The sequence below is a fragment of the Anomaloglossus baeobatrachus genome, chromosome 1 (genome assembly GCF_048569485.1).
Source record: "Anomaloglossus baeobatrachus isolate aAnoBae1 chromosome 1, aAnoBae1.hap1, whole genome shotgun sequence".
In the NCBI taxonomy this organism is placed as follows: domain Eukaryota; kingdom Metazoa; phylum Chordata; class Amphibia; order Anura; family Aromobatidae; genus Anomaloglossus; species Anomaloglossus baeobatrachus.
In genome coordinates, this window is record NC_134353.1 from 674,889,007 (window position 1) to 674,916,290 (window position 27,284).

Sequence of the window (27,284 nt, forward strand, 5' to 3'; positions counted from 1 at the left end):
TAGTAAAAAAAAAAAAGTCTAGTGACCATTTGTACTGAAAGGGTTTTTTTAGATTTAATTTATTTTTATTTTTGCCAGTACGTCTGTAAAGAAAAATTAAGCAAATGATCAAACATTTGTAAGGGTGATCTGTAACCAGATTTTACAATATAAACGGCACACATTATTAATTAAATCACATGTTTGATGAGACTGGTATACTTTCATTGAAAATCCATGATAGAATGATTATGTGCTTGTGGGTGAGATTTAAGGGGAGAACTTTTCTCCTTGCGGAGACTGACAAACCAATCTGACTGTCAGTGGTGAGGAGTCTTATAGCTGTAATGCTCCTCTGAGATATATTCAAATTGTCTCTTCAGGGAGGATAGAGACGAACTCTAGCGCCACCTATTGGAAGTAGCAATCCTAAAAGTCAAAAGTGACTCTTTATAACAAGCGTTTTTATATGACCTAGGATTTATGTCAGATCAGAACCTCAATTTGCAGGCACAGTGTTTCGGGATGATTGTCCCTCATCAGTGTAAAGTATAAAGTCTGATCTGGCTTTATGAGAAGCTAAAGTGGGGTCCAAGGGGAAAACTTTTCTTCTTGCGGAGACTGACAAACCAATATGGCTGCCAATGAGGAGTCTTATAGCTGCAATACACCTCTGGGATATATTCAAATTGTCTCTTCAGGGAGGAAGGAGACAAAATCTAGTGCCACTTATTGGAAGTAGCAATTCTAAAAGTCAAAAGTGGCTCTTTATAACAAGCCTTTTCATATGAGCTAGGATTTATGCCAGATCAGAACCTCAATTTGCAGACACGGTGTTTCGGGATGATTGTCCCTTGTCAGTGCAAAGTATGAAGTCTGATCTGGCTTTATGAGAAGCTAAAGTGGGGTCCAAGGGGAGAACTTTTCTTCTTGTGGAGACTGACAAGCCATATGACCTAGGATTTATGCCACATCAGAACCTCAATTTGCAGACACTGTGTTTCGGGATGATTTTCCCTTGACAGTGCAAAGTATGAAGTCTGGTTTTATGAGAAGGTAAAGTCCTGCTTCCAATAGGTGGCACTAGAGTTTGTCTCCTTCCTCCCTGAAGAGACAATTTAAATAGAGTGAAAAATCTAATGTGTCCAAGTGTATTCAATCTTTGTCCACCTAGACTGATTTAGGAGCTCCTCAGTGCTACTGCTGAAATCCAGAATTGCTCAGTACCAGCGGCAGCTTTCAGGTAGGCAGGGTGGATAGAGGTTGAGTTCATCTCATGAACACACTTGGACTCATAAGATCGATCTTTTTAGCTGAACTCATTTAATACTTGTATGTAGACCTAAATCTCTCCATGTTAACAAAACTCAAACTATATGCATTCTAATCCTAGAGTTGTAGTCCTTTGTGTCTACTTTTCACTAACATAAAATTGGTAAGTCATCAAGAATATGACCAAATGACAATATAGCTGTAGAATCTGACTACTCAAAGTTTGTAGTCTGTTACCATGGAGACATAAAGGTCTGCATGGAAACTATGTGCAAAATATGATGTGAGATTTTGAAATTAAGCAATTTTTAAAGTTGCCCCATTTTTTCCTGTTATATGCATTAGAGTAATCAAAAAATAATAATAAAAAATAGTGAAAGGGGATATAATATTTAACCTAAGTGTCAATTTGCATAGATTTGTATTTTAACAGAAATAAATAGAAGGCATTTTATAGAAAGAAATAGAAGAAGTGTCAATAGGTGGCACTTGAGTTACCATCCTCTTCCTCTCTCAAAAGCCTATTTACATGTTAAAATTCCCAGAGGAGCATTGCATGACTTAGAAGTCTCTATATGCTGACTTGGCACTCTCCATAAGGAGAAACTTTACCCCAAAAAAACCCTGCCAGAGGGGTCTTTGGGGTAAAATGTAGTTTCTGATTAGTATTCTTTCCCTAAAGGGTGCTTTACACGCTGCAACACCGCTAACGATATATCATCGGGGTCACGTCGTTAGTGACGCATATCCGGCACTGTTAGCGACATTTCAGCATGTGATACCAAGGAGCGACGATCAACGATCGCAAAAACGTCAAAAATCGTTGATCATTGACACGTCGCTCCTTTCCTTAATATCGTTGCTGCTGCAGGTACGATGTTGTTCGTCGTTCCTGTGGCACCACACATCGCTACGTGTGACACCGCTTGAACGACGAACATCTCCTACCTGCATCCACCGGAAAAGAAGAAAGGAGGTGGGTGGGATCTTCCGCCTGCTCATCTCCGCCCCTCCGCTTCTATTGGACGGCTGCCGTATGACGTCGCTGTGACGCCACACAAACCGCCCCCCTTAGAAAGGAGGCGGTTCACGGCCAGAGTGACATCACAGGGAAGGTAAGTCCGTGTGACGGGTGTAAGCGATGTTGTGCGCCACGGGCAGTGATTTGCACGTGTCGCACAACCGACGGGGGCGGGTACTCTCGCTAGCAATATCGATACCGATATCGCAGCGTGTAAAGTACCCTTTAGTCTTGAGACAATGCCCTTTTAAAGGATCAGTATTGAATTTTAGGATTACTTCTTCCAATAGGTGGCACTAGAGTTTCTGCCCTCTTAGTCTCTGAACAGGCTATTTCCATATGGCAAAATAATTGTAACTTTTTATCTATGATGTAGATACCTATTGGCCGTGGTGTAACGATAATCCTAAAGGACTATAGGTGCAATTTATGGATTTGGGCATCCATCCACAGCCAGGGACAGCCCAGTGTGACATTGCAGGCAGCGCAATGATGTCATGTCACCTCCGACGTGATGCTGGTATACTTTGTGGCTTTGTATCTCTAACAAGCAGAAGATGCACTTCCAGTTGAGAATAATGATGGCCCCGCATGGACCCCCTTCTCCATGGGCCTGATAGTAGTTGCACCCCTTGTGACTGAGTCCGTTATGCCCCTGACAGTGGGACATAAGGTGTTTCAAAAGTTTGTAGTTTGTGATCAGTTTCACTGTTATTGTAGGAATGACCTTTTCTATGCTGGCGTCTAGCTTTTTATCACTGTAATTATGTAAGCCATGCTGTGAATAAAAATAAAAGTCTAATGTAATCTTTATACCCACTAGCATCTTGGGAAATCAATATTTTCAACTAAAAATAAATGGAAGCGGTTTTATGTAATCCAAGAGCAATTCAGTTTGTACAACATAAGTGACTGAGTCTGCATATGCCACGGAAAAGGGCTAATCAGATATGTAACAAATGACATACTGCGTTGTGACAGGCAAAGCTGCTGAAACTAAAGGTACCGTCACACATAACGAGATCGCTAGCGAGATCGCAGCTGAGTCATGGTTTCTGTGACGCAGTAGCGATCCCGTTAGCGATCTTGTTTTGTGTGACACCTACCAGCGATCAGGCCCCTGCTGTGAGATCTTTAGTCATTGCAGAATAGTCCAGGCCATTTTCTTCAAAGGCGATGTCCTGCTGGGCAGGACACATCGCTGTGTTTGACACTGTGTGACAGGATCACAGTGACTGCTGAGATCGTTATACAGGTCGCTACTGCAACCTGTATTGTTCTGCATCGCTGGTAAGATCTGACTGTGTGACATCTCACCTGCGACCTCCCAGCGACTTACCTGCGATCCCTATCAGGTCGCATCGTTTTCGGGATCGCTGGTAAGTCGTTGTGTGTGACTGGGCCTTAAGATTGACCCAAAATCTCAAGACGTCTATACCTTCTCCAACATACAGTATAACAATGTACAATGACAGGCAAAAAACACAATTTTGACATAAAATCTAAATTCCCTCCTGTGTTTGCTTCACAAATGTCTATAAATCACTTTAAAAGTTATATCAGAGAATTTTCAATGGATGATTGTTACAGAGACTTTTTTTTTATTTCCCTAGCTGTAGTTGGAATTGGACACACAGTCAGTTTGATCACATTTGACTATCAATTAAATAGTAATTAAACTTTATTTATTTTTTTAGGAATCATGTAAAGCATGGGAAGTTAAGATAGTTTCTAATTCATTACGAGATTTGGCTTCTTTTTTAGTTAAAACATGCAGTACCCCAAAAGTGCCCTCTAAACCCATGTTTTTGTCCCAGTCTAATCATCTCCATTCTTTGGTTTTGATTTGAGACTTGTACTATGTTTCAATCTTGTGTCTGTGTAGAGGGAAGCACCTTAAGGCTACATTCAGATGATGAGCTGTTGGTGAGTTTACATCTTGCAGAACTGTCAAGTTTGGTGGAAGAAGCCTGATGATAGGGGTTGTTTCCAAAGGCATTGGATATTTTGCTGATCAATGGTCTTAGTGTTGAGCTATATATGAGTATCCTGTAAGATGAGTTACTTTGTACACTCAAGTACTATGGGTATGAAAAGGACAACAAAGTGTTTCAGCAGAACAATAACCCGAAGCATAGATTGGCGAAGAAATGGTTCAATGACAATGAGGTAGAGTTGCTGGATTGGCCTCACAATCCCCAGACTTCAACCCAATGGAACACTTGTGGGTAGAGTTAAATATATACCCAAGTGAGTCGACCAGTATGCACCAACATTGGGAATATGTAGAAGAGACCTGGGGTCAGATTTTGGTTGAACCTTGCTTGATTCTGTTTCAATGCATGCCCAGAAGGATTCAGGAAGTGTTGAAAGCCAATGGTGGAATTACAAAATAATAAAATTTAAAATTTTAATTTTTAGGAACTTAGCAGTAACAATGCAGTGACATGACAAGAATCTGCATAGCTAATTATATGTTAAATAGCTGCAAGTCAAATTTATGATCAGATAGCCAAGATGATTGTCTGTAAAATGAAGGTAGTCTCATGTTCAAAGCTGTAGTGGATGGTGAAATATGGAGCCTGAAAGTCAAAAGTTCAAAACATCATTACCCTTTTGATCATCAGTGTAAATGAACTGCTCAAGGCTATTGGCCGAGTACTGATCTGCATGAGAATCTGCTTCCAGGGCTTATTATACATAGACTACCAGACATACCAGTGTGAGACATGTAACTAACATAGTACAATAGAACTAAACTTTGTCTCATAACAACACTTCAGCAGATGCAGTTCTCACAGCTCTGCCTATATTGCAACAATATTACAACACTGGCTGCCTGTGAGATGGAGGCTGAAGCTCAGAGGAACCTGCAAAAGTGTCAGTTATAATCACACACAGCTCTGCAGAGAGTGACCATCACATATCACATAGGTAACGCATCCTTTTAATTATGATAAGCTTTAGAAGCAGATTCTTATGCAGTTCAGTGCTCGGCGCATAGCCAGGAACAGCTCATTTACATATTAGAAAAATGTAGATTTCTCTGGAATAAAACATCGGATCACAGATATCAAGGTAACATTTAATTCAGCTTCCTGTGACCTACATGTCCATATAAACAGATTAGGAGGGTTGATCCTACTGACAAAGTCCCTTTAAATGTTCTAAAAAATAAATAATACTAGCATACTGAAAAGTAGACTCTTTTGTATGGCATGATTATCTTACAATCAGAAAAGTTAAAATTTTAAAACAGAAAAATGTAATTACTTTATGAGTAAAAGCAAAAAGTTATTCCAGCATAAAGTGACACAAGCCAGGCTTGAAAATTTGGGGTTGTGTCAGTGGGGCAAAACCAGGTGGATAACCTAATAGCGTTGATTCTAACATTGGGGATTCTATTTTCTCAATAATAGTTCAGTGGTAAATTCTGTTTTGCTACCTTTGTCTATCGGCGAGAGTGTGAGCTATAACATAGGTGGGTGAAGCCTATCAGTTGAAATCCTAAAAAGGAACATTACTATATAATTTAAATTCTGCATTCAGTGCTTTCCTTTATTGTCAATATAAACTGAAATGGAAAAAAAAAACTGCTTAAGAAAAAGTGAAAAACAAAATATTCCATATAATCGGGTAAACACTTGGACGAACGAGACTTTTTTTTTAATTCCCTTGAGTGCTCAGAGGTTTATTCTGCACAACAGGTATTCTTACAAATAGAATTCTCACTATAAATTGCATTACAAGATGTTAACTGTGAAATAGCAGCATCCAATAATCCTGTACAAATTTTATTACGTGATAAAATGTTTGCTTTCAGTTGTCTTCAACCTCAGGGATGTTTTACGAGTGATGAATTCCCAGGCATAAAATATAGAACTTGATTTGCTAAAGCAAATATTTAACAGCTGTTTTTATTTAAAATTGTGCTAAAAATCATGACAAATGCAACCATGGGCCTTGGAAAAGTTATCATTTTTTAATTGTGTTCAAATCAGAAAAGAACTGTGCAAGGTCTTCTGCAGATTGGAAAGCTTTGCAAATGACACACCTACTGTTCTGTACTACGGCCTTGAAGGCACTCTGCATTTTGCCATATACTGTCCTTTGAGTTTGTGTAGTCTCCGTTAAAAGCACTATACAGAAGATTATCTCCTAATATACCGTGGAATAGAGGCTATCACAATTTTTACTGTTTGAATCTCAGTGGCACAAAGAAGTACAGTATAGGCCTATGTCAAGCCATGGGAACTGAAACATGGACCCTGTGAATATGAACAATAACTCATTTGGCTTTACCTTTTCAGATTGATTAGGGACAGACTCTTAATTAATACCACCAATAGGTAATGGGGATGAATAAACATAAAGTGCTCCTAGTCAGAACACACCTGGAATATTGTGTACAGTTCTAGGTGCCTCAATTCAAGAAAGACATTGAAATATTAGAGCAAGTCCAGAGAAGAGCAACCAAGATGGTAGAAGGGCTTCAAAACATGTCATATTAAGACTGGCTAAAAGAACTAGGATTGTTTAGTTTGCAAAAAGAAGGCTGAGAGGAGATTTAATAGCGATCTACAAATATCTGAAAGGTAGTCACAGTGCAGAGAGAACTACTCTATTCTCATTAGCACAAGGAAGTGCAAGAAGCAATGGGATGAAACTGAAAGGAAGGAGATTCAGAATAGACATTAGGAAAAACTTTCTGACAGTGAAGGCAGTCAGGGAGTGGAACAGGCTACCGCGGGAGGTAGTGAGCTCTCCATCAATGGAAATCTTCAAGCGGAAGCTGGGATGATTTAGGAAAATCTGCACTTGCAGGGGGTTGGACCCGATGGCCCCTGAGGTCCCTTCCAACTCTACCATTCTATAATTCCTCCCCCATTGACTCCAAAAGTTGAATGAGCTATGGTATATACAGTATATCACATATAAATATTTATGGACACCTATTCAATCATAATGACGTTATGTACTGCAGTTTCCTTGAATTACTAATGCAAGGAAATCAAGCTAGGAGACATATAGAGAGCAGTGTAATACAAGTCTAGCTGAAGGTTTCTGTGACTTAGGATAACATCTTGTTCAAACTATTCTCGTTTATCTTTATGATATGGTAATTCACCTATTCTGTTTTTAGAATTACATTATACAACATATAATGTATCCCTATCTCCTAATGCAATTGGAAAAAAAAATGAACTTTGTACAATTATTATCATGACCACATGCTTTGATATTATTTCGGCAGCTCGCGTGGTGAGGTGGATCCTCCAAGCTCAAGGTCCGGGCGGGCACATGGGCCATTATTGTTGGTTCAGCAGGTAGGTGAGGCATTTGAGAAATGGGTGTTAGAAGCACTGGAGGCCGCAGGCAGGCAGGAGCCTGGGAAACAGGTAGCAGACACCCTAGAGGCTAAGGCAGAGTAGATTAGGAAGCAGGTAAAAGTACTGAAGGCTGCAGGTAGTCAGGAGATTTGGAACCAGGTAGCAGAGGCACTGGAAACTAAAGGCACACAGGAGCCTGGTAAATTGGTAGCAGAAGCACTAGAAGCTAAAGGCAGACAGTAGACTGGGAAGCAGGTAACAGAAGCATTGGAAACTGCAGGAAGCCTGGGAAATAGGTATCAGGAGAACTGGAAACAGCAGGAAGACAGGAGGCCGGGAACCAGGTAGCAAAATCACAAGAGGCTGCAGGTAGATAGAAAAAAATAAAAGTCTTAATAGCAAGACGCAGGTAATATTGTACAATTATTATAATGACCTCATGTTTTGATATTGTTTTGGCTCACCTGGTGGGTGGATCCTCCAAGCCCAAGGTTTGGGTGGGCATACGGACCACGGGCATTGGGTCAACAGGCAGGGGATGCACGTGAGAAATGGTATTATAAGCAGTGGAGCCACAGGCAGAAGACCAGGAAGCAGGCAGAAGATGCACTGCAGGTAGCAGGCAGACTGGTGACCAGTAAGCAGGCAGCAAAAGCATTGAAGGCCGCAGGCAGACAAAAGATTGTGAAGCAGGTTGCAAAAACACTGGAGGCCACAAGCAGATGGGAAAACTAAAAGTCTTAATAGCAAGACACAGGTGTGCGACTTGGTAAGCCTTATATATAGGTCAAGGAAGACAATCACATAGGAGGACAACAGGCCACCTGCAAAGCCCGACGTGGAGCACAACAGAGTTCAGCGGTCCGGGGTGAGAGGTGCAAAACTCAGATCTGGAACAGGTGTAACAGATAGATCAAGTACAGTCATAAATCCTCAGGGTATAAACATTGATTTTACAATGTTATCTACAATATAGGTTTAATAATCCTTCCACAATGCTTAGAAATTGCATCCTTTCAACCAAGAAAGAATTAAAACTAACGTTTGTTATGCAGTGAGCCATATGCTGTAGTGATCCAATAACATTTTCCTAGAATACGAGCAGTTTGTTAACCATAATGAAAACCAATGGAAGGGAAAAAAGAGAATGTGGAGGCGGCTGTGCACACTTGTTATGTAATTATCAGATATCTCATAAGCCCTCGAGGCATAATAAGACGTTGATGCAAAATTGACCTGACCCCCAGTAAACAGGACAATGAGGAAGATATTGTGGTTTAGAGTTAGATGAAATTGCATCATTAATTAAAACAGTACTTCGAGAAAACAGGGCCTATTTTTATCGCACACTCAAGGATTTAACAGCACAATATGTCAGTAATACAGAGATTTATCAGTGCGATGTGCAGTTTTCTGACGTAATAGCTGTGAGAAATATGCTATTTGGCATGGACGCTTTATTTATAAGATCAGCCACCTCTATTATGATATGATGTTTGGTTAAGTTTAGTATAGGATTCAGACATTTTGATTCAATAGTATTTTTATTAAGCTACAACACTAGTTGAGATATAAAAAATTTTGGGGGTGAAAAAAAAAGTTTGAAAGGGTTGTTCTTATCTTCTTTTATTCAAAAGCTCAATGCTCCCTGCCTCTCGGCTTCTTGCTTGCATTAGTCAGTGCTCTCCTGAAGATTAACAGAGCCAGCGGTACTGTAAGCTGTACATTACAGAGTTAAAAATCCCTCTGTTCTTGAGAACAGAGAGGATTTTGAGATAAACCCTTAATACTTAAGGGCATGTGTGTATGACGAGAATGCATTGATGGGCTGTTATCTGTGGGCAAATCTTCAATTACTCAACAGCGTTCGTAGAGGGAATATTAAACATTACATTGGGCCCATTTAAATCCATTTACTGCACAGAAATAAAGGGTGCTTTGACAGTGGCTTATTGGTAAGAATCCTAAAAAGACTACCCTACTTTACAAGTGACAATAGTTGTAATAATGGCCCTATCATTTCCTTTAAAGGGAACCTGTCACAAGATTTGGGGACTTTAAGCTGCCACTACCACTGAGCTCTTATATACCGCATTCCAGAATTCTGTATCTAAGAGCCCAATCTGCTCTGTAGAATCTAAAAGCACACTTATATAATACTCACCCAGGGTGCGGTCTAGTCCGATGGGTGTCGCTGCTCCCCGGTCCGGCGCCTCCTCTCTCCGGTTCAGTGCCTCCTCTCTGCTGTGATATCTATCCTCCTTCTTCCCAGCCTAGTGTGGATGATGCGTCTACATCATCCACACAGGCTGACATTGCGGTCCCGCACAGGTGCACTTTGATCTGTCCTGCTGAGGGCAGATCAAAGTACTGTAATACTGAGGCACAAGGAAAGATCAAAGACCGCTCGCGCAGGCGCACTACAATACTTTGATCTTCTGTGAGCAGGGCAGATCAAAGTTCGTCTGTGCAGGACCTCATTGCTTGCCAGTGTGCATGACGTAGGACACGTCATGCACACAAGCCTCACAAGAAGGAGGACGGTGATTGCCGCAGAGAGGAGGCATCGGAGCCGAGAGAGGACGTGTCGGACCGGAGAGCAGTGACGCCCATCGGACCAGACTGCCACCCTAGGTGAGTATTATAAACATGATTTTTACATTCTACAGATTGACCTGGGCTCTTATATACAGTATTCTGGAATGCTATATATAAGAGCTCAATGGTGGTGGCCGCAGCTTATAGTCACCAAATCTGGTGACAGGTTCCCTTTATATCAGGTTCTGTACTGCTTGATTACACCAGAGCCTCTCCGAGCCCACCATTGTCAGAGTACAGGCTGCAGTAAATGCTGCAGATATCTCGCTGTCAATGGAGGGTAAATGCATGATACTTGACTTTCTAGTTTTCTCATGTAAATCAGTAAGTCTTTTTTAGAAAATATACTGAAGAAGATCTTTGCCCCTCTTTGTCCACCTAATTTGCAAATACGGACTGGGGAATTCAACATCTATAGTTGAAAATTGCTTGTGACATCAACATAGCCTGATGGGAGTTCTAATTATATTTTAGCCTTGCAATGGAAAAGACGCTGTTAGAACAATAGAGGATACATGGATCATATTAACTCATTAAAAATCACGAAGAACGTTTTGTTGTCATATCCTAGTACTGCGGCCAAGAGACTTTGACAAATGACTGCACTCACTAGTGGATGAACATCTCTTTTGCAAATGCTGGCCCCATGTACTACTCGGCATTCATCCATTATAAAGGCCAGTTTAATTAGTGGTAACCATGTAGAATGCACATTTCATATCTTATTAAAATAACATTTGTCACATTAAATTGTTTATTAAACTAGCATTGATGATGGTAGCTGAGCTATTTACTGTCATGTAGCATACAACAGTGCATTGATTTGACTTTTGTAACTTTTTATAGTATCATTATTTATCATTTATATTCTTATTGCTATTATTATTATTATTATTATTATTATTATTCACAGTGAGCTGGGCCATTAATCAGAATTTTTCTCTTATTTACTTTACACAGTGTTTATAATAACTGATGGCATCCTCAATTGTTTAGATGTCATCCTAAAATTCATGAGAATTTAATAGAGGACATTTATTAAATGTTTGCTGTAGTTTTTTACTGATTTAAATAAGAAATATACTTACAACTTTATTTAAAGGGAATCAGTCACCACTTTGAACTTTTTAAACTGTTAATATGGGCATACAGGTTATAGAATGCTGGGAAAGTCCTACCTGTATGCCTCATATCAGATGCTTTGTTGTGGAAAAATCATATTTTATCTTTTTATGTAAATGAGCTCTTCCGGGCTATGCCTGGAACATAACTCCACCTCCAGAGATTATTTTAAATTAAAGAGGCGTTATCAGTGTGAGACAAGTATCTGACACAGTAAAGGAGAAATTAAGTTTGACTTCTTGCAAACACAAAAGCTCTGCTTTATTGCTGCAATATTGCAACACTGTCTGCCTGGAGGCTGAAGCTGAGAGGAACCTGCAGAAGTGTCAGTTATAATCATATACAGCTCTGCAGAGAGCGGCCATTACGCATCACACTAGTAATGCCCCTTTTATTTAAAATAAACTCTGTAGGCAGCGTTACCTTCCAGGCAGCATTCACCCCCATAGCCTGTAAGAGCTCATTTACATAAAGTGATAAAAGATGATTTATCCACAACAAGGATCAGTATTCTGTAACCTGTATGCCCATATTAATAGTTTAGATAGATCAAGTGTGGTGACAGTCAGATTCCCTTTAAAGGGAATCTGTCAGCAGGTTTTTTCTACCTCATCTGAGAGTAGCATGATGTGGGCAAAGAGATCCTGAATCCAACGATGTATCACTTAGATTACTGTATGCAGCCGTTCTCACACAATCAGAATTTTTAGATTTAGTTGTGTAGCAGAGTCCAGAGGCTCCCAATAGAGATTGTACATGGACAGTGAGGTGTCACTCAGAGAAGGGGGCATGCTGGACTGCAGCTTAACCCCTTCAGCCCCCAGCCTGTTTCCACCTTAAAAACCCGGCCATTTTTTGCAATTTTGACCAGTGTCATTTTGACAGGTTATAACTCTGGAACACTTCAACGGATCCTGGCGATTCTGAGATTGTTTTTTCGTGACATATTGTACTTCATGTCAGTGGTAAATTTAGGCCGATATGTTTTGCGTTTATTTGTGAAAATTTCGGAAATTTGGCGAAAATTTTGAAAATTTTGCAATTTTCAAAATTTGAAATTTTATGCCCATAAATCTTAGAGATATGTCACACAAAATAGTTACTAAATAACATTTTCCACATGTCTACTTTACACCAGCGCAATTTTTGAAAAAAAAAAAATTCCGTTAGGAAGTTAGAAGGGTTCAAAGTTCATCACCAATTTCTCATTTTTCCAACAAAATTTACAAAAAAAATTTTTTAGGTACCACATCACATTTGGAGTGATTTGAGAAACCTAGGCGACAGAAAATACCCAAAAGTGACCCAATTCTAAAATCTGCACCCCTCACTCTGCTCAAAACCACATCCAAGAAGTTTATTAACCCTTTAGGAGCTTCACAGCAACCAAAGCAATGTAGACGAAAAAATGAAAATTTTACTTTTTTAACACAAAAATGTTACTTTAGCCATAAAAATTAGTATTTTCACAAGGGTATCAGGAAAAATGCATCATAAAATGTATCGTGCATTTTCTCCTGAGTACGCAGATACCCCATATGTGGTGGTAATCAAATGTTTGGGCACACAGCAGGACTCGAAAGGCAAGGAGCGCCATTTGAATTTTTGAGTGCAAAATTAGCTGCACTCATTAGCAGACACCATGTCGGGTTTGAAGACTCCCTGAGGTGCCTAAACAATGGAGCTCCCCCACAAATGACCCCATTTTGGAAACTAGAGTCCTCAAATATTTTTTCTAGATGTTTGATGTGCACTTTGAACCCCTGGGGGCTTCACAGAAGTTTATAACGTTGAGCAGTGAAAAGAAAAAAAAATTTTTTTAACACAAAACTGTTGCTTCAACCAGGTAGCTTTTTTTATCACAAGGGTATCAGGAAAAAATGCACCATAAAATGTATTGTGTATTTTCTCCTGAGTACGCAGATACCCCATATGTGGTGGTAATCAAATGTTTGGGCACACAGCAGGACTCGGAAGGCAAGGAGCGCCATTTGAATTTTTGAGTGCAAAATTAGCTGCACTCATTAGCGGACGCCATGTTGGGTTTGAAGACTCCCCGAGGTGCCTAAACAATGGAGCTCCCCCACAAATGACCCCATTTTGGAAACTAGAGCCCTCAAATATTTTTTCTAGATGTTTGATGTGCACTTTGAACCCCTGGGGGCTTCACAGAAGTTTATAACGTTGAGCCGTGAAAAAAAGAAAAACATTTTTTACCACAAAACTGTTGCTTCAACCAGGTAGCTTTTTTATCACAAGGGTATCAGGAAAAAATGCACCATAAAATGTATTGTGCATTTTCTCCTGAGTACGCAGATACCCCATATGTGGTGGAAATCAAATGTTTGGGCGCACGGCAGGACTCGAAAGGCAAGGAGCGCCATTTCACAGCAAAATTGGTTGGAATTATTAGCGGACGCCATGTTGCGTTTGGAGACCCCCCTGAAGTGCCTAAACAATGGAGCTCCCCCACAATTGACCCCATTTTGGAAACTAGACCCCTCATGGAATTTATCTAGCTGTTTAGTGAGCACTTTGAACCCCTGGAGGCTTCACAAACGTTTGTAATGTTCAGCCGTGAAAATATTTTATTATTTTTTTTACCACAAAATTGTTTTTTCAAACAGGTAGCTTTTTTTTCCACAAGGGTATCAGGAAAAAATGCACCATAAAATGTATTGTGCAATTTCTCTTGAGTACGACGATACCTCATATGTGGTGGAAATCAATTGTTTGGGCGTACGGCGGGGCTCAGAAGAGAAGGAGCGCCATTTCACAGTAAAATTGATTGGAATTATTAGCAGACGCCATGTTTCATTTGGAGACCCCCTGAGGTGCCTAAACAATAGAGCTCCCCCACATGTGATCCCATTTTGGAAACTAGACCCCCCCATACAAAAAAAATTAGTTTGGCGAAATAAAAAATACAGACATCAGTAAAAAAAAAAAAAAGAGCGCCCGCCACTAAGACCAGTGCCAAACGTGAGAGCGATGCACGAGTCTCGCATCGCATCATCCACTGCAGTCTGGAAGCGAGCAACTGCGCTGGATAATGCGATGCGAGAGGGCGGGGCGGCAGATTAGAAAGGGCGCAGCGGATGGAAGATGGGAAAGGGCGCAGCGGGTGGAGGAGCGGCAGAGGATGGGAAAGGGCGCAGCGGATGGATGATGGGAAATGGCGCAGCGGATGGATGGGAAATGGCGCAGCGGATGGAGGCGCGGCAGAGGATGGGGGGGAGGTGAGATGGGGATACCTACCTTACAGGATGAATCTAGGCAGCAGGATCACAGCAGACAGAAGAGGCAGCAGATGAAGGAGGCAACAGATCGAGGAGGGCGAGAGGGGGCAGTAGATGGAAAATGGGAGAGAGCAGGCAGCAGATCGGGTAGGGGGGCAGAGTCTGATGGGAGAGAGAGATGGCACATGAAGGAGGGGGGGCCCCGGGGGGAGGGTGGCTTGCAGCACATGTGGGGGGAGGGTGGCTTGCAGCACATGTGCTGCAAGCCAGCCACCCTCCCCCCACATGTGCTGCAAGCCAGCCACCCTCCCCCCACATGTGCTGCAAGCCAGCCACCCTCCCCCCACATGTGCTGCAAGCCACCCTCCCCCCACATGTGCTGCAAGCCACCCTCCCCCCACATGTGCTGCCAGCCACCCTCCCCCCACATGTGCTGCAAGCCACCCTCCCCCCACGTGGGGGGAGGGTGGCTTGCAGCACATGGAGGGATAGGTGTGGTGATGGAGAAGGGGCAGCCGATGAAGGAGGCGGCGGCGGCCGCCGATCGGGAACAGTGGGGGCCGATTCGGGGGCAGCAGCGGCTGAAAAAGGTGGGTGCGACGGCGGCGGGGACAGTGGCGAGCATGGCGGCGGGGACAGCGGTGCATCGGGAGCAGCGGCGGGGACAGCGGTGCATCGGGAGCGGCGGCGGGGACAGCGGTGCATCGGGAGCGGCGGCGGGGACAGCGGTGCATCGGGAGCGGCGGCGGGGACAGCGGTGCATCGGGAGCGGCGGCGGGGACAGCGGTGCATCGGGAGCGGCGGCGGGGACAGCGGTGCATCGGGAGCGGCGGCGACAGCGGTGCATCGGGAGCAGCGGCGGGGACAGCGGTGCATCGGGAGCAGCGGCGGGGACAGCGGTGCATCGGGAGCAGCGGCGGGGACAGCGGTGCATCAGGAGCAGCGGCGGGGACAGCGGTGCATCGGGAGCAGCGGCGGGGACAGCGGTGCATCGGGAGCAGCGGCGGGGACAGCGGTGCATCGGGAGCAGCGGCGGGGACAGCGGTGCATCGGGAGCAGCGGTGCATCGGGAGCAGCGGCGGGGACAGCGGTGCATCGGGAGCAGCGGTGCATCGGGAGCAGCGGCGGGGACAGCGGTGCATAGGGAGCGGCGGCGGGGACAGCGGTGGATCGGGAGCAGCGGCGGGGACAGTGGTGCATCGGGAGCAGCGGCGGGGACAGCAGTGCATCGGGAGCAGCGGCGGGGACAGCGGTGCATCGGGAGCAGCGGCGGGGACAGCGGTGCATCGGGAGCAGCGGCGGGGACAGCGGTGCATCGGGAGCAGCGGCGGGGACAGCGGTGCATCGGGAGCAGCGGCGGGGACAGCGGTGCATCGGGAGCAGCGGCGGGGACAGCAGTGCATTGGGAGCAGCGGCGGGGACAGCGGTGCATCGGGAGCAGCAGCGGGGACAGCGGTGGATCAGGAGCGTGGCGCCGGGGACAGCGGTGGATCAGGAGCGTAGCGGCGGGGCGATCGGAGACAGCGGCAGGGACAGCGGTGGATCGGGAGCAGCGGCGGGGCGATCGGGGACAGGGGCGGGCGGCGGGGACAGCAACTTTCCGCTCTCCTCGGCTTCCAGGGACGGTCACAGGCCGCAGATCCACATTGATTGGAGAGAGCGGTCACAAGACCGGTCTCTCCAATCAGAGCTGGGGGCGGGTGAAGCACCGATCACCCAGCTCCAGCCAATGGCCAGTACTACAGCAGCACTGATCAGGGCTGGATTTCAATGTTCCAGCCATTTTCAATGGCTGGAACATTACAGTGGCTGTAATTGGCTGAGCGGCATTCGTCAGCCAATCACAGCCTCTGTAGGTTCGGGGAGGAGGCACCACCCCTCCTGAGGTCAGGCAGAGGTCCCCTCCTTCCCGAATCTACCGTTTAATTAACCCCTTCAGCCCCCGGGCACTTTCCGTTTTTGCGTTTTTGTTTTTTGCTCCCCTTCTTCCGAGAGGCGTAACTTTTTTATTTTTCCATCAATCTTACCATATGAGGGCTTGTTTTTTGCGGGACGAGTTGTACTTTTAAATGAAACCATAAGGTTTACCATATAGTGTACTGGAAAACGGCAAATAAATTCCAAGTGTGGAAAAATTGCAAAAAAAGTGGGATTGTACAATAGTTTTTGGGATATTTTATTCACCGTGTTCACTATATGGTAAAACTGATGTGTTGGTATGATGCCTCAGGTCGGTGCGAGTTTATAGACACCAAACATGTATAGGTTTACTTGTATCTAAGGGGTTAAAAAAAATTCACAAGCTTGTCCGAAAAACGTGGCGCACGTTTTGCGCCATTTTCCAAAACCCGTAGCGTTCTCATTTTTCAGGATCTGAGGCTCAGTGATGGCTTATTTTTTGCGTCTCGACCTGACGTTTTTAACGGTACCATTTTTGCACAGATGCTACGTTTTGATCGCCTGTTATTGCATTTTGCGCAAAATTTGCGGCGACCAAAAAACGTAATTTTGGCGTTTGGAATTTTTTTGCCGCTACGCCGTTTACTGATCAGATTCATTGATTTTATATTTTGATAGATCGGGCATTTCTGAACGTGGCGATACCAAATATGTGTGTATTTTTTATTTTTTTTAACCCTTTAATTTTCAATGGTGTGAAAGGGGGGTGATTTGAACTTTTTTTTTTATTTTTTTTTTTTATTTTACTAGTCCCCCTAGGGGGCTATTGCGATCAGCAATCCGATCGCTCTGCACTATCTGCAGATCTCAGCTACAGAGCTGAGAACTGCAGATTTGCTGCTTCACTTTCAATGCCGGCTGTATTCCGGCATTGAGAGGAAGTGACTCATGTTAGCCACAGGCGTCATCACATGACCCTGTGCTACCATGGCAACCGCCGAAAGTCACGTGATCATGTCACGTGACTTCCGGCGGGGGCGGGGTAAGTCACTGTCATGGCGGCGCCCATATACATATCGCTGCCAAGACTTTGGCAGCGAAATGCAAGGGGTTAATGGCCGCGGGTGGAAGCGATTCCACCGGGGCTAGCAGGCACACATATCAGCTGTTGATAACAGCTGATATGTGCGCGTCTCTCCGCCGCCGACCGGCGGCAGGGGGCAGGGCTTACCGGCACACGATCCATGACGTATTCAGTACGTCATGGGTCGTTAAGGGGTTAAACAAATTTCACTCCCCGGTGCTCCGGGGCCGCGATTTCGCCATGACGGATCTAGCCGTCATGGGTCTTTAAGTACCAGGGCACCATGACGGCTAGATCCGTCAAAGGTCGTGAAGGGGTTAAACAAACAGGATATAAACAACAGATAAGACCCTGTCAAGATATGTATATATATAGATGTGTATATATATTTATATATATACAAGGGTGTGTCCAGCTCACCTCACTGCTTTAGGAGACCATCATCTCACCATGCAGGGATCCATTTGAAGTCAGCGCGCACCCTTGGCATCAAGAATTCAAAAAAAGTTGATCCAGCACGGTTCCAATAATTTAAAAAAAAAGTCCTTTATTGAAAAAATATTAAAAAATCCATCATGTCATGCTAGGAGGACGCGTTTCGGACTAGTTGTCCTTACTCGGTCTCAACCTGAGTAAGGACAACTAGTCCGAAATGCGTCCTCCTAGCATGGCATGATGGATTTTTTAATATTTTTTCAATAAAGAACTTTTATTTTAAATTATTGGAACCGTGCTGGATCAACTTTTTTTGAAATTTGGATATTTATATATATGTATGTATAAAGCTACCATATAGTGTAAGGCTACGCGCACACATGAGTTTTTTTGCCTCATCATTTGTAAGACAAAACCAGGAGTGGGTAAGATATACAGATGTGGTGCTCGTGTTTCCATTATACTTTTCCTCTGATTGTTCCACTCTTGGTTTTTGCTGAGGTAAAAAAAATAATCACCAAATACTCAACTTGTGCACACGACCTAACACGTGTTTATTTAAAAAGTATCAATAAAAGCCGAAGAATCCCTCACCAATAAAGTGATGATCGTCCCATCGTTATTTGATGGAAATAATGGCAGTCATTCTATATTCTTAGCTATGGATCTGTATTAACTGCATAAAGAGTACAAGACATTCCTTCTTTCCGTCTCTGAATCCTGACCCTTTCCATTTTTGCAGAATGTAAACTGGGAGCTGTATCCGGCTGTCAGCTTTAAAAAAAAAAAAAAAGAAAAAAGAAAATGACATTCAGTAAATTGTTCAATACTTTTTGTTAGACAGGCTCTTAAGAGTTATTGCATGCTTTCTTTTTAGGACAAGCAATAAAACTCGGCAAGGCTCTCCTTAAAATGCATTGCCCAGTAACACAAGGAAATCATTCTGTTTAAGCGAACACTTGTTACTGTCCCACACTGAAATGTTTTCTTCTCCGGGCTATCTTTTTCTTTTTATAAGGAATAAGCACTCTTATTCCCTCGTACATGTTTGTTATCCGCACGACTCTACTTCTACGTCTCCATAAAACCATCATTTTATTTGTAACACAACTTAAAACTTGTGTGACCAAATATATAAATGATAGATTGAAATGTGACCTCTGTTCTTGAAAGCCCTAAAATTGTGACATTATATACCGCCAACTACTGTATGAGAACATCTCGTGATTAGGAAGCACAGTGACTTTAAATAGGAACAGTCGTCATCAGGAATACCTTCTGTGGCCGAATACAATGGTAGCAATCTGTGGGAATAATCAAGGCTTGCTCATTGTTGAGCAATGCTATTAACCTAGTTATGTGCTAGAGATGGGCGAATGGTAAAATATTCGGGTTCGGATTATACTGTCCGAATAGTACTATTCCAGCATTCATCACGAATAACACTTCTAATACAAGTCAATGGAGAACCTGAGGATTTTTCTAGGAAACCTTCAAGATAAATGATCAGGTTTCCCATTGACTTATGTTAGATTCGTTATTCATGACAAATACTGGAATAGTACTCTGTATTCGGATAGCATAATTGGGACCCGAATATTTCCCTATGCACCCATCTCTATTATGTGCTCATTAGTAGCATGTCAGAATCCTGCTATGTAGTGGTCAATAGAATAGTTTACATTCAGTGTCTAGGGATCAATTGTATAGTCAGTCTGGCGCTTGATGATTGGTAGAACAGTCTTGTCCGTGATGGTCAATGGTGTAGGTAACATCTCAGTGTCTATTGGCCAATGGTACATTTTACATATTGTACAGAATTAGAGAAATCTACATGGGGTATGTCTGATAAGGCTGCTTAGTTCCAGTGAAATGAATGGACCCACACTACAATACCACACTAACCATTGGGACATGACTATCACCATTGATAGACCAAAACATTCACATTTTTATCCATGAAAAATGTGTGCTGTATAAATGCATTTACATCAATATTTTTCCATCTGTTTCACCAATACAGTACAATAAATAAAGTCTGCGGTATACTACACCAAAGAAATATAATGTGTGATAAAGAAAATTCACCGCAGCATAATATGACTACACTTAAAAAGATGAAACATCACCAAAAATAGTAATCAATTTAAAAAAAAAAATATTAAGATTTTCATTGATACATAATTTAAAAAGTTTTATACTAAATTAGTGGAGAGTGCATACACATAAGAAAGTTCAGGAAAAATCTTATCTTGAACAGGGTATCACATTAGTGTTATGAATATTCATATTATGGTGTAATCACTACTCAGTTATAACATACATGTACATTATGTTTCATCAGTGTTCTCTCACTGCTTGAGAAAGCCCTGAGTGAAGCGTATGTCAGAGTCTGTGGGTCACCCTTCTGTGATTGTTTTTATTATATGGTTAAACAGCTGATTTTGCACGTTGTTATTTTTGCACTTTATCTTACATTATTGTATATTATATCTCAGTTGTGATTATACCATAATATACATGTTCATACCACTAATGTGAAACCCTGTTCCAGATGTGTTTCTTCAGAACTTTCTTATATGCATGTACTTGCCACTATTTTAGTATAAAATGTTTTTAATTATGTATCAATAAAAATCAAATATTTTTTTAAAATTGATTAATATATATATTTTTGTCATGCATTTGCAATATCTGTTTTTGGTGCCGAATTTTAATAATTTAAATTGACAAATATTTTGAGACTTAAAGCTTTGTGGGTAAATGTGGCCAAATCCTTGTAATAATGTAAGGATTACTTGAATGGCTTATTATATTACTTCTAAAAGACAGTGGCACATGTAAAGCCGATCTGTCATCAGATTTCCCCTCCACACTCAAATGTCTTACCAATAGGGATTAGGCGGCTTTCACACTATGTTTTTTTAACATGCGTCATGAACGTTTTTTAAACGCAAAAATGGATCCAGTGCAAATGCGTTTTCATTTCAATGCATTTGCAATGGACTCGCGTCAACATGCGTTCACATGCATTTGCGTGCGTTATAGTGAGGATCCAGCAACTTGCAGTTTTTTTACTTTTTTCAGAAACGCTACTTGTAGCGTTTTTGAGCTGCGCCCAAATACTGTTTTTCACTGGATCCTGACTATACTGCATGCAAACGCATGTGAACGAGCATGCCCAGAAACCAGCCTGGCATGATCAGTCTCTCTCTCCCCCTCCCTCTCTCCCCCTCCCACTCTCCCCCTCCCTCTCTCCCCCTCCCACTCTCCCCCCACCTGAGAGAGGCGGACGCTCATAACCAAGGTAAATGTCGGGTAACCAAGCAAAGCACATTGCTTAGTTACCCGATGTTTACCTTGGTTACGTGTGCAGGGAGCAGGCAGCCCAGCTCCTAGCAGCTGCAGACGCTCGTAACCAAGGTAAATATCGGGTATCCAAGCAAAGCACTTTGCTTAGTTACCCGATGTTTACCTTGGTTACCAGCGTCCGCAGCTGTCAGATGCCGGCTTCCAGTCTATTACGTTCAGTTCCCCTCACTCCTGATCACATGACTTCAATGCCCGCCCATAAACTTCAAGTGACAGGATCCTGCAAAATAACACATGCGTTTGCATGCGTTTTTCTTTTTGTAAAAACAGGATCCACTTTTACAGCAAAAAAAAGTTCATGACGCATGCTAAAAAAACGTAGTGTGAAAGCAGCTTAACATTGTGATCCCAAGAAGGGACATTAATAGCTGTAAAGTGCTGCAGTATATGATGCTATCACATAAGCAAGCATAAAATATAAACTATTTAAATAATAAACTAGCTACATTGAAATGTATTTTCAAGATAAGCACATCAACCTCATCATGTCTAAGAAATGTGTTTCATAATTTATGTAATTTGTTTATTAAAATCTTGTGGCAGATCCTTTCTAAACTAAACTGATTGCTATTTTGCTTAATTTGAATCGAGCGAACTGCAAAAAAAATAATTCTGGAGAATCTGAGCTTTTGTAGAAAAAAAATTCAATTCCACTCAAACAAATTTGCTCACTTCTATAGGGCGGAGATTGGACCTGTAGAATAATGTGTGTTTAAGCAGCAGAAATGCATATGGGCTCTAGCATAATGGTAATTTATATCAATATTCTGAATGGCTGAAAATGCAACTCTCTAAGGCTATGTGCGCACGTTGCGTAATTGCATGCAGTTACGCTGCGATCTTCACCGCAGCGTAACTGCATGCGTCCTGCATCCCCTGCATAATCTATGAAGATTATGCAGGAGCCGTGCGCAAGTGGCGTATTAGAGCGTGCATTCTAAGAAGTGACATGTCACTTCTTTCGTGCACTCTGCCTGCAGTTCCCGCTCTTTCTATGGGAGGGGCTACAGTCAGAGCGCATGAAATCGGCTTTTTTTTTTTCATTACTGACTGTTTCTGCAGCGATTTGAAGCGCACGTGTGCTGTTCAAATCGCTGCAGAAATTTCTGCAAGGACAGTACGCAACGTGCGCACATAGCCTAACATTACAGATGAGCGGACCCGTTGAAGTTTGGGCTCGGTGGGTTCAGCTGGACTTCAAATAAAGTTCTATTCTGGACCTGGACTTGAGCTAAACCTCATTGGAAGTCACTGATTGGGCAGTTCGGCTCTCTGCCCACATGCAGCCAGTCATAGACAGAACACTTCCGGGTGAGTAAGGATGGGACTTTTTTTTTCTTTTTTTTTTTTTTTTGTACACATTACATCCGATAAGACTGATTTTACCCCCAGCGTGAGCCATTCAAGTACTGCAAGCTGCTCGTAATGAGCTAAGCACCAATCGTACCAGATCACAGAAATGCACGATCAAGTGGTTAGCATACGTACAGCACCTGAACTGCAAGCTCGAACGCTGATTTTCTTTTTGTAAAGTCTGAGTTTGGTACAAACACCAAACTTTACTGCTTGGGTTCCTTCATCTCTATCTAACATTGTCCCACTGGATGTTGTTGACGTATATCTCAGCTGCTGGCTTATGTTGTGGAGGAACAGTGTTGAGGAGAGAACAGATTGTGCTGTGTTAACTATTTGAGCTTGTTAATACTGTACCGTATGTCTTTTGATTTGCTTGACTCAGACCTATGCTGTAATCCTCTTGTTTGTGATGATGTTGATAATGGTTGCTTTACGTTCTACATAAAGCTGTTCATTATCCCGCGATGTCTCAATGCTGAATGATTCTGCTTAAAGCTGAATTCTACAAAGGATGAGGATGATGATTGTTGGATTTTCACTTGTACGTGGCACTAGACAAGTGGCACATGCAATCTATTTGGTTGCTATTGTAAAATCTTTTATCATGTGTTAGCCCAGATAGATTCTATCACATACCAGTGACCAGGATTGTTAGTAGAATGGTGCAGAATTAGGGGATTTATGTGCATGTGTTTATAATGTGGCTTTGTTTCCCCTCCAGTCCTCTTCACCCCACAGTAGCCAGGTTTGCATTATTTACTTTGACAGTCTGCTGGCTGCAGCACCCAGGGCTGTCGCTCCATGCACCACAAATCATCTCTCACCCTGTCACTGCCGAGATGGCAATTTTACAGCTGGCAGCTTTAATCATGTTAAATGTGCACTGGTACACTGTGTTTTGTGCAAGAAATTTCAGAGAGAAAGTGCAACTCCAAGCACCTAATGTCATATTATAAGTTCACCTCGCACGGGAGACAGCGAATATTTAGAATTCTTATATCATTTTAATATTCTCTTTGATAAATGCTTTAAAAAAAACAAGCAAGAAATAAACACATTCAGTTATTTCCTAAATGTGGATTTTGCAGCTCTCAATGTGTGAAACTATAAGTTAAGCGATTTTACCAGATACTTTTAGAAGTAAATGCATTAAATAAAGGTTTTATACTAGTCTATATAACTGAATAAGAAGTGGAAATTCTTTGGTTCAAGTAACATCATTTATTATTTAAATTTCAAGCATATGGGTTAAAGCTAAAGCGGGCTTTACACACAGCGACATCGCTAGCGATGTCTCTGGTGAAAGCACCTGCCCCCGTCGGTTGTGCGTCACGGGCAAATCGCTGCCCATGGCGCACAATATCGTTGGGCCCATCACACATACTTACCTGCCTAGCCACGTCGCTGTGGCCCGCGAAGCGGAGGAGCGGAGATGAGAGGGACAAACATCCCGCCCACCTCCTTCCTTCCTCGTTGCGGGCGGCCGCAGATAAGGTGATGTTTCTCTTTCCTGCGGTGTCACACATAGCGATGTGTGCTGACGCAGGAACGACGAAGAACCTGCGTCCTGCAACAGCAACGATAATCGGGAAAGGAACGACGCGTCAACGATCAACGATTAGGTAAGTAATTTTGATCGTTAATGGTCGTTCGTGCATTTCACACGCAACGACGTTGCCTACGAGGCCGGATGTGCGTCACGAATTCCGTGACCTCAATGACATCTCGTTAGAGATGTCATTGCGTGTAAAGCGGCTTTAAGGAAATAAGTCCTCTTAGAAAACGTTAGGCAAGGTTTAGATTCTAGTACATAGATTATACTAAAAATGCTAAAATAATTGGCTTATTCACGTTTTGTAAGCTTCATGAATAGCCCAATTGCCTCTGTATTTGTCTGTGAAGATATCTGTTTGAGGTGATTTGCATTCATGACATAAGTGTTAGGATGTTGTGACGTGTGTCACCCAAGGCCCCAAAGAAGACTGAAGTTTGAAGGAGTCAATTAAAGAAAAAGCTGGGATTTCAGACAGTGAGATAGATGAGCAGCTAGTTGAGTAAAGTATTTTTTTTTTCTAACTTCAACTTTTAGTGTCCTCTGGGGGTCTGGAGAGTAAATTAAATTACCTGGACAAATTTGAGCATACTGCGAAGTACAAATGTTGGTAGATTTGCTCATCCCTAGTTGCAAAGCTCTGCCTTACTTTTTCTTTTTATTAGTGGCTTAGCCAGTTTTTGCAGTAATGGATATCAGTGTTTCTTGTGCTAGCCACCCAAATGTGGCACACCTAAAGCCTGCTTTACACGTTGCAATTTCGCATATGATATCGTATGCGATTTGCAACGCCCCCATCATATGTGCAGCACGTTCAATTTGTTGAACGTGCCGCACAAACGATTAACCCCCGTCACACATACTTACCTTCCATACGACCTCAATGTGGGCGGCGAACGTCCACTTCCTGGACTTCAATCGCAATTGCACTTCGCTGTCACACGCTACAACATACCTTACGATGCCGGATGTGCGTCACTTACAACGTGACCCCGCCGACACATCGTAAGATATCTTTTAGCGTGTAAAGCAGGCTTTACTCTAGCTAGTGCTGAATTAAAACTGGTGTATAAATGACCTGTCTTCATGAATTTTCCATTTTTGCACAGAGAAATCTCCTCTAAAAGCAACTTTCTAAAGAGAATCTGTCATCAGGTATTTGCTACCTAATCTCAGAGTGGCATTTTGTAGGCAAAGAGACTCTGGTTCCATTCCATCAATGTATTACTTAGATTACTGGGTGCAGCCATTTTGACAGAATCAACGATTTTAGATTTAGCTTGTAGCAGAGGCCATACAGCTGCCCCCACCCACACCAGATTTTTAGTTGACATTTTCATAGACAAAAGCTGCTAATCCCAGAAGGGGGCGGAGTCGGACCTGAGCTCACACGCTTCTGGGTCCGACTAATGTTAAAGCTAAGAAGCTTACGCTAACATTGCAGGTAAACAAAAACACACTGTGTTATAAGAGAATCACGGCTGAATTCTCTGTTTTAACTTTCACAGCATGTTGTCTTCAGATTACATACCAAAAACTTGCTGACAGAGTCCCTTTAAACTGGTGGAGTGAACCTGCAAAACTGAAACCGCATAAGCATGATTGAATGCTTACAACTAATGGCTCACTGTCTCCTTGTGTAAAAGAGTGAGGGTGGACTATAACCACCTTCTTGCCAGTTAGGCTGTGACTATTATGTTCACCATTTTACCTCTTTGATTTTGTATTCTTTTGCACTGCATGTTTCTAAAAACCATTGTATATTTTTATGCCAGAAGACTGCAATTCCAGAATAAGATTTGTGAGTTTCCAATCCACATATGGATTTATGTTCTGTTTGCTTATTTATTTTTTAGTTGTTCAAAAGAACCCGAGCACCAATCCCTGGATCAAGAGTTCTTAAGGAATAAATCAAAGAAATAAAATAAGAATAAATCAAGCGCTTTATCCTTAACCGGTGTTCACGAAGTTGTAACTCTGCTTCCGAGGCTGCTCACTCTACTTTTGGGGCCACTCATTATCTTCATTCATATGAACTGCTTCCCCCACCTACCAGCAGTGCTGGCGTCTCTAATTGGTTGCAGTGAGATGCGTCACCAGCCTCTGTAAGGCGGGCTTTGCACGCTGCGACATCACAAGCCGATGCTGCGATGCCGAGCGCGATAGTCCCCGCCCCCGTCGCAGCTATGATATCCTTGTGATAGCTGCCGTAGCGAACATTATCGCTACGGCATCTTCACATGGACTCACCTGTCCTGGGACGTCGCTCTGGCCGGCGACCCGCCTCCTTATTAAGGGTGAGGGTCGTACGGCGTCACTGCGACGTCACACGGCAGGCAGCCAATAGGAGCGGAGAGGTGGAGATGAGTGGGATGTAAACATCCCGCCCACCTTCTCCCTTCCGCATATCCTACGGGAGCCGCGGTGACGCCGGTAGGAGATGTTCCTCGCTCCTGCGACTTCACACACAGCGATGTGTGCTGCTGCTGGAGCGAGGAACAACATCGGACCATCGCGTCAGCGTAATTATTGATTACGCCGACGCTACACCGATGATACGATTACGACGCTTTTGCGCTCGTTAATCATATCATCTAGGCTTTACACACTATGATGTCGCCTGCGATGCCGGATGTGCGTCACTTTCAATTTGACCCCACCGACATCTCACCTGCGATGTCGTAGTGTGCAAAGTACCCCTAAGAGTGTGTCTTACTGCAACAAATCAGAGACGCTGTATGTGTCTAGATTGGTATAAAAATACATTTTTTTCGTAGGGTCCCCCATATTATGATACCCAGCATAGATAAAGCTTACAGCTACAGGCTGCAGCTCTTAGCTGTGTTCATTATTTTGGCTGTGTATTAAAATAAGAGCAACCACATGCTGCTTTTGTTTTAAAATTATCTAAATAAATAATTTTAAATTATGTTGTGCAGTCCAGCCCAATTTTGACACCCAGCCATAATAAAGGCAACAGCTGGCAGCTAGTATTCTCAGGCTGTGGGGCCCATGTTTATCAGGG

The 27,284-nt window shown here is 42.8% G+C and overlaps 1 protein-coding gene across 1 annotated transcript in view; it reads left to right on the forward strand.

Moving 5' to 3' along the window:
• Positions 1–27,284, forward strand: part of MYO18B (myosin XVIIIB) — a 1,019,172-nt gene that overhangs the window by 893,833 nt on the left and 98,055 nt on the right. The gene's annotated exons all lie outside the window — the stretch shown is intronic.